We start from the raw sequence: 8,793 nt of genomic DNA, 5'->3' as shown, positions 1-8,793 counted from the left end.
AAATTTCTGCAGCAGGCTTGAATTTCTCCCCAGAAAATGGGGTCTTCTTTTCTATTGCATTGTCAGGCTGCAAATTTTCCAAACTTTTATGCTCTGATTCCCCTTGAGTGCTTTACTGCTTAAAAGTTTATTAAGCCAGATACCTGAAATCATTTATCTCAAGGTTAAAGTTCCACAGATTTCTAGGGCAGTGGAAAAATGCCACCAGTTCTTTGCATAGCAAGAGTGACATTTACTCCAGTTCTCCATAAGTTCTTTATGTCCCTATGAGACCTCCTCAGCCTGGACTTTATTGTCCATATCATTATCACCATTTTGGTCAAAGCTATTCAACAAGTCTCTAGGAAGTTCAAAACGTTCCCATATCTTCCTGTCTTCTGAGCCCTCTAAGTCTCTAGAAAGTTCAAAACTTTCTCACATTTTCCTGTCTTCTTATGAGCCCTCCAAACTGTTCCACCCTCTGCCTGTTACCCAGTTCCAAAGTCGCTTCCATATTTTTGGATATTTTTACAGCAGTGCCCCACTACCTAGTACCAATTTACTGTATTAGCTCATTCTCATGCTGCTAGAAAGAGCTGCCCAAGAATGAGTAATTTATAAAGGAAAGAGGTTTAATTAACTCACAGTTCCACAAGGCTAGGAAGGCCTCAGGCAACTTACAATCATGGTGGAAGGGGAAGCAAACAAGTCCTTCTTCACATGGCTGCGGGAGAGAAAAGTGAGTGCCCAGGGAAAGGGGAAGCCCCTTGTAAAACCATCCATTGATGGTTTTAGAACTAACTCACTAACACAAGAATAGGATGAGGAAAACTGCCCCCATGATTCAATTATCTCCACCTGGTCCCTCCCATGATGCATGGGGATGATGGGAACTATAATTCAAGATAAGATTTGGGTGGCAACACAGCCAAACCATATCACACTCTAAAACTGTCTTTACACTGGGACACATTGCAGTTAAAGCTTCATTAGCCATGAAATGGACTTCACTAGGACTGATTCACTTTTTCTGCTAAAAGAAAGGGGAAAACCATAAAAAATACAGCAAAAAATCAAATCATTAGAGAGTTTTGATTGGTTGAATTCATTTCAACACACATTTTTTCAGGTTCCTAGTGTGTGTCAGCATCAGAAACAGAGCTATGATGAACAAAACAGAATATCTGCCCTGGGAGGGACCATACAGACTCTGAATCTATTATTTTTCCAATTGTAAGAACAGAGACCCTCCCAGTCAACTCAGGAGATAATAAACATTAGAGTATTATTTGGGTAGACAACTGATATACCAAGGAATTCAGAAGATCCTTCAGCCTGCTGTAAAGGTAAACATAGGAATAGGGAGGAATTGAATCTCAAACAACTGTACTTCAAAAGACTGGATCATATAGGGGCATGGGAAGCTTCAAGGCCTTTCCAGAACACTGCATGAGTACTGTAACTATCTCAGCTACCACCAACGAATTTTTCTTTAAGGTTCAGAAACTATGCCAAACGCTTTTCAATTCTAATAATTTTTTCGATTTTTCATATTGTCTACTCCTCCTTGGCTGTTATTTAAGCTTTCTTTACTCATGTGCATTGATTTCTGGCTCTCTTACTGATTTCTTAGCTCTTTCTGTCTGGATTTTAAATGATCATAGTATACCCTAACTTGTGCACTTCATTGAGTCATTTAATATTTAAAGTCCTCCTCTTATGCGTAAATTTTGGGCTAGGTTCTGGGGATTCCAGATGTAGTGAGATCCGAGTTGTGGGTCCTAGAGTATGTAAGAGAGAATGGAGGAGAGAGAAAGGAGAATAGAGATAGAGAGAGAGACAGAGAGAGAGAAAGAGAGAGAGAGAGAGAGGAAAGGAGGGAGGGAGGGAGAGACACCAACCAATAAACCAACATAATCCAGGTTTTGTGTTTTAAGAAGGTTCTTTATGTATGAAAAACACATCAGGGGTGGGAAAGGAGGCAGCAAGAAAGGGACAAGAACAGGCAGGAGCCTATTCCAGCAATGCACTTGAGAATGATGGCATGAATTACAGTGTTAGCAGTAGAGATTGTAAAGAGAGGAAAAATGAGATAGCATATTAGGAGGTAGTACAAGCCACTTACTGGTTGCTTAGATGCTGAATATTTGTGAAAGGGGGACTTCTGATTTGATCAACTGAATCAATGGTGATAAAGTTACTGCAGAAACCAGAGGAAGAGAGGTAAGTGGAGAAATATCTTAAAACAATGAGTTTTGGACATTTAAAATTGTCAGTATCAGAAAGAAAATGTTAAATAGGTTTTTTTTTTGTTTTGTTTTGTTTTGTTTTTTGGTTTTTTTTGACAGAGTCTCACTCTATTGCCCAGGCTGGAGTCCAGTGGTGCAAACTTGGCTCTCTGCAACCTCTGCCTCCTGGGTTCAAGCCAACCTCATTCCTGAGTAGCTGGGACTACAGGAGCACACCACCATACCTGGTTAATTTTTGTGTTTTTAGTGGAGACGGTTTCACCATGTTGGCCAGGCTAGTCTCGAACTACTCACCTCAAGTGGTCCTCTCACCTCAGTATCCCAAAGTACTGGCATTACAGGCATAAGCCACTGTGCACAGCCAGAAAATGTTAAATAGTTGAATTAGGAAGAGTGGAGCTCAGAGGAGTTATCTGGGCTGGAGATATAAGTTTGGCAGTTGATATGATTAGGCTTTGTGTCCCTTCCCAAATATCATCTTGAATTGCAGTTCCCATAATCCCTGCATGTCATGGAAGAGACCTGGTGGGAGCTAATTGACCTGGTTGGAGCTAACTGAATCATGTCCATTGGATTTGAAAACATGAGGTTTGTTGATGGATGATTGTAACAAGAGAAGTTTCCGTTGGGTGTGGAGGTGGAAGGCAGAGCAGAGAGCATCACTGAGAATAAAAGAATGATGCTGAAGTCCCCATACTGCTGTTCTCATGATAGTGAGTGAGTTCTCACAAGGTTTTATAAGGGGCTTTCCCCCTTTTGCTTATTCTCTTCCTGCCACCATCTGAAGAAAGATGTATTTGCTTCCCCTTCCACTATGGTTGTAAGTTTCCTGAGGCCTCCCCAGCCATGCTGAACTGTGAGCCAATCAAACATCTTTTCCTTATAAATTACCCAGTCTCAAGTATGTCTTTATTAGCAGTGTGAGAATGAACTAATGCAACAGTTGTAGCAGGTAGATGACACTGAAAGCCATGGTCATAGGAGAGATAATGGAAGGTAAAATCTCCAAAAGAACACTAAGTTCAGGTAGATGAGGAGGAGATTGTCAGGTGACTGAGAAAGATGTCCCAGAGAGGTGGTATATGGAAGCCCAGAGAGAAGCATGTGCTAGGTACTGTGACAGACACTGGGAGGCTGAATAAAACGAAGACCAAGTGATATTCATTGGATTTGAAAACATGAGGTTTGTTGAAGGATGATGAGAACAGTTTCCATTGGGTGTGGAGGTAGAAGGCAGAGCAGAGAGCATCGCTGACAATAGAAGGATGATGCTGAAGTCCTCTTCCGTGTCATGCTTCTAGCTTTATTCTGCTATGCTCACCATAGTGGCAACCTCTGTTGTGCATTTTGTGTGAGCCTTTTTCACAGATAAATATCAATTTCTTCTCTATTTTTATGTTTTCTAGAATAACGTAGTAAAAGAACAATAAGGTGAAGTGAGAATTTACACATATTTTGTAGAGATAGCTCTTGGTGAGTTTGGCCATGAGTAAGGGATAGAGAGATGATACAGAAACTGGGGGGGGGGGCGGGTAAAGGTTTACCTTTTTAAAGAGGCAGGCGTGAGAGCATGTTTGCTTGCTGATGGGAGTGGTTTAGTAGGGAGAAAGAGAGGACTGACTCTATTCCAGGAGAGAACATAACTAAGGAGGTACAGACTTTTAGAAGGTAGGGATGAATTCATGGGATGGAATTCAGAGCCCAAGAGGAGAGCTGGCCTTTATTAGGCCTGAGGACACTTCCTCCATCATAACAGGTTAAAAAGCAGAGAAGGTGAGTACAGATATCGTAGGTTTGCACATGGTTAGTGAGAAGTTCAGTTTGCTTCTGGTGACTTCTGTTTTTCCTCAAGTGTGAAGCAAGAAATGATATACGTAGGAGGAAGTGTGAGAGAGAGAACTTATTCACCTTGGAGAGTGGGAAGGTGAGCCTGTCAGAGAAACATGATCAGCTCTCTAGGCGGTGGTAAAGCCCTATTAATTCTTGGGATCACAACATTAACATGAAACCTGTGATCTCAGCTGTGCAGTTGTTTCCTCTAGCAACATATAGCTGGTTGGAGACAGCCTTGAGGAGGATGTCTGGTGTTTGCAGGAAAGTCTGATGGAGGAGGATATGAGTGAGGAGTTGGTAGGATTTTCCAGGAAGTAACTGAAATGATTATTCATGAAATCTAGGATGGACGAGAGAGAAGGGAAGTCAGGAGTGCCGTGAGAAAATGGCCGGAATCGGAGGTTGACATCAAAGACTTGTGGGAGTGTGGGGCTGTTCTGGAGCATGTGATCTGGAATGATGGAAGGTGGTGGTCAGGGAGTGGGATGTTTAAGCTGACATTTCACAGATGATATCGTTTCTGTTGATGGGAAGATCCAAGGTGTGACTGTGGGAGTGGGCAGATGAGACAGATCGAAGCAAAGGTGGAGTGGGAGAGGCAAAACCAGGCTGCCGGATGTTGAGACTAGTGACGATGATGACAGGAGTTGGGGTGGACAGAAAACTGAGTCAGGAGCTCAGGTTGTCAGGATTAGCGGTTGTGGTCAGGTCAGTAGTTTATAGCAACAAAGGGAGGCTGTGAGTTCTCAAGAGTTTTTGTGTTTTATAAGAGCAAGGGGGGAGAGATAGTGTGAAAGAAGAAATGGAGAGCAGGGACAGCTATCCCATCTCAAGACTAGAGGTTGTGAGTTATGAGAGAACAAATAACCTTCCTCCTGAGAGGAGAAATGCTGTCTCAGAGAACAGCCAGATTTCAACTAAGGCAAAGTATGTAAAAAGAACTTACTAAGGAAAGGTTGGCAATTTAGTGTGTTTGCTGACCCCAGAGCAGGCATTCAGAGGGTTATAGTGGAAGGATTTGTGGGGAAGGAATTGGATTAGGTTAGAGGATGTAACAAAGCACCATGGGGATGTAAGTCCACTTACTGGTTTCACTGTGGAACCAAGCTTACAAACTAGACTAACTCATGGGTAACTGGCCATTCTGTAGGACTGATTAGGAGTAATCTGTCTCTGGTCAAATTCTCTGAAAGTCAGGCAATGATGATGTGAATATAGAGCATGGCTTTTTATGCTTAGGAAGTTACCCAGAACTATTTCCCCCAGCAAGAGCTGTGGATAGGGGAGGTACTCCTAGGGAAAATGAATTCCTGTGCAAAATGTAGCCAGTCCCAACCCCTTTTCAAAGCAGTTTTCTTTATAGCATGGCCAGTATCTTCTGTTTAAACATATTTAGTCAATGTGACATTGTTAGTAGAGTCTAGTTCATATTAGTGTTGGTAATTTCCAGCATAAATATATTATTGCATTATCTTTAAAAGGCCAAATAAAATGTCAACGAAACACCATTTCTCCCTTTAGATTAGCAAAAGTAATAAAGATCAGTAGCAACCATTGTTGGTGAAGGTGTGGGAAATGGATTCCACTATATACTATTGAGTGGCTCATGAATTGATTCAAAATTTGTGGAGGATAATTTGTGGTATCTGTTACAATTTTAAATGCCCATATCCATTGACACTGAATTCCACTTTGAAAACTCTAATTTACAAAAATTTCTCATTGTATTTTAGGTACATAAAGCTATATTTTGGGGAATCTTGGTTGCAGTACTGTTGAAATTGAAAAAAAATTAAGAACAGCCTGCTTGTCTCTCAATGGAGGAATGGTTTTAGAATTAAGTCTTTACCAAGAAATTCTAGACAGCCATTTGAAAGAATGAGAAACAACAAAGACAGATCTGTACCTACTGACATGGAAGGATGTCTTTGCTATATAATTAAGCCAATAAATTCACAGACTAATATATATAGCATGATTGAATTTTTTTGTCAAAGAAAATGCATATGTGTATTATATGTGCATATATAAATCTGTATATTATATATATCTGTATCTGTATCTGAAAGCATATTTCATCAATTCTAGGACATACTTTTGTCATATGTTCATGTCTCTGAAATCCAAAAGTACCTCACAACATGTGATGTGTAATAGTTTAATCAACAATAGTTTTTTTCCTTATTTCTTGATGGTACAGAAATTTATGATGTATTTTAGAATTGAAAGAGGCTTAGGTGTGATAAAATATGATAGGTAAATAGATGAATAGAGACAAAGAAAGAAATATGAAAATGTATGAGCATAGAAACAAGGATACCCATTAAATAGTTACTAGAAGTTGTCTTTGGGTTGGGATTGAAATAACAATGGGTGTTCTTTTTGCCTTCTTTAAAATATTCTATAATTTAGTGTTTTAATTGAGGTAAAAAATATCCAAAGCTTAAGTAAACAGCTAGATGAATTTTTATGGTTACATGTACAATTCAATGAAAATGAGTTTTATGGATGTAAATTCCCTTGATACTGTGAAGTACTGGTTCCAGCTCCTCACCTACCACCCCCCACAGATACCAAAATCCATGGTTGCTCAAGTACCTAATGTAAAATAGTGTAGTATTTGTATATAACCCATGTACATCTTCCTGTATAGTTTAAATTATTTTTTGATTACTTATACTTAGTACAGTATAAACGCTATGCAAATAGTTGTTGTACTCTGTTGTTTAGGAGACAATGACAAGAAAAACATCTGTGTGTGTTCAGTACAGATGCAACCATTCATTTTTATCTGAATAGTTTTGATCCGTGGTTGGTTGTAAAATCCATAGATATGAAGGGCCAACTGTGCTTGTATAACCACTACCCAGAACAGATTTAAGACATTTCCATCACCCAAAAGTTTCCTTCATATCCCTTTCTAGTCAATATTCATCTCCCCAATGTAAATTCTGTTCTGACTTTTATCAACACAGATTAGTTTTGCTTGTTTTGAACATAGTATAAATAAAATTATACATGGATTCCTTTTATCAAATGGAATGCATTTTTTTCTGGCTTTTTTTGCTTAGCAAAATGTTTTTGAGATTCATTATTGTGTGTGAAAGTAGCTTTTTTTCCCTTTGTTGCTGCCTAATTTTATATTGTATGAATATAACATGATTTCTTTATTCAATTTTTCTGTTGGTAGTCATTAGGGTTATTTTAATTTTGGGGGTACTTGGAATAAAGAAGCTATAAATATTCCTTTACCCATCTTTTTTGTTGACATATGACCTCATTTCTTCTACAAATATGCCTAGGAGTAGCATGGTTGGATCATAAGGCAAGCATATGTTTAGCTTTAGTAGGTATTGCCAAACAGTTTTCCAACATGATTGTACCACTTTCACTTCCTCCAGCAATATATGAGGTTTCCAGTTGCTTCACTTCCTCATCAACACTTGATATTGTCTGTCATCTCAGTTTTAGTAATAATTTGGTGGATGCATAGTTTTAATTTGGTGGTTATATGGTTTTAATTTGCATTTCCCTGATGACTAATGATACCATCAGGGAATCATTAGCTTACTGGACATATGGATAGTGTCTTTTTTGAAGTCCTATTAAGTTGTTTTGCTCATTTTAAAATTAGGTTGATTTGTCTTTTAAATTGATTTATAGAAATTTTTATACATAGTATTATGAATATGAATCCTTTGTCACAGAACAAAGTTCTTTTTAATCTTTTCTACTCACTTTTATAATGGTATCCTCTGATGAGCAGAAGGTCTTAATTGTAATGAATACCAATTCATTATTTTTTCTTTTATGATTTGTGTCTTTCATATTCTGTATAAAGTATTTTATCTATTTCAATATTATGAAAGTCCTCTCCTATGTTTAATCTCAGAAGCTTTATTGCCATGCTGTTTGCATTTATGTCTATAATCTATCTCAAATACATTTTTACGTGTGGTGTAAGGTGGGGTGGTCAAACTTGATTTTTTTTTTTTACAGATACAATGATTCCAGCATCATTTATTAAAAAGGACATCGTTTCTACACTGAGACTTTTGTCACAATTCAGATGATAATACATGTGTTGATTTATTCCATTGACACATTTTCTATTCTTAAGCTAACACCCAGACTATTTTAATTACCTTAGCTGTACAGTTAAGTTGACGTCTGATAGTAATGTTACGGGCAGCAAATCTATGTGGGTCTACAGCATCCTCAATTCTTGCTTCCTCAGAAGAAAGAATTCAACTGGTGGGCATAAGGCAGAAGGAGAGACTGGGGCAAGTTTTAGAGCAAGAATAAAAGCTTTAGAGAGTAAGGAAGAAAGCACACTTGGAAGAGGACCAAGCAGTTGGCTTGAAAGACAAAGAGTGTGGTTTGACCTTTTGATGTTGTTTTGCTTTGGCATACTTTGGTTTTATGTTTAACTTTGGTTTTATACATTGGCATACTTCTGGGGTCTTGCGTCATTTCTCCCTTGATCCTTTCCTTGGAATGGGCTGTCTGCATGCAAACGCTTGAGCCCACTTTCCCAACTCCTAAGATCTTACCAGGAAGCTGCTGATCATTAGTTTCAGATGTTTTTTATTTATCAGGTGACAGCCTTTCCCTGGCACCAGCTGTGACCAATTATTTTAGAGCGACAGTTAATAATGGCCTGACTGTTAGTGACCATTACCTGATTGTCACCTGACATTTCTGATGTGTGTGACGGGGCTTGGGGGAGAGT

The sequence above is a fragment of the Cebus imitator genome, unplaced genomic scaffold, assembly GCF_001604975.1.
Source record: "Cebus imitator isolate Cc_AM_T3 unplaced genomic scaffold, Cebus_imitator-1.0 Scaffold64, whole genome shotgun sequence".
NCBI lineage: Eukaryota > Metazoa > Chordata > Mammalia > Primates > Cebidae > Cebus > Cebus imitator.
The sequence above is the reverse complement of the archived record's forward strand: the minus strand, read 5'-3'. Positions refer to the sequence as shown.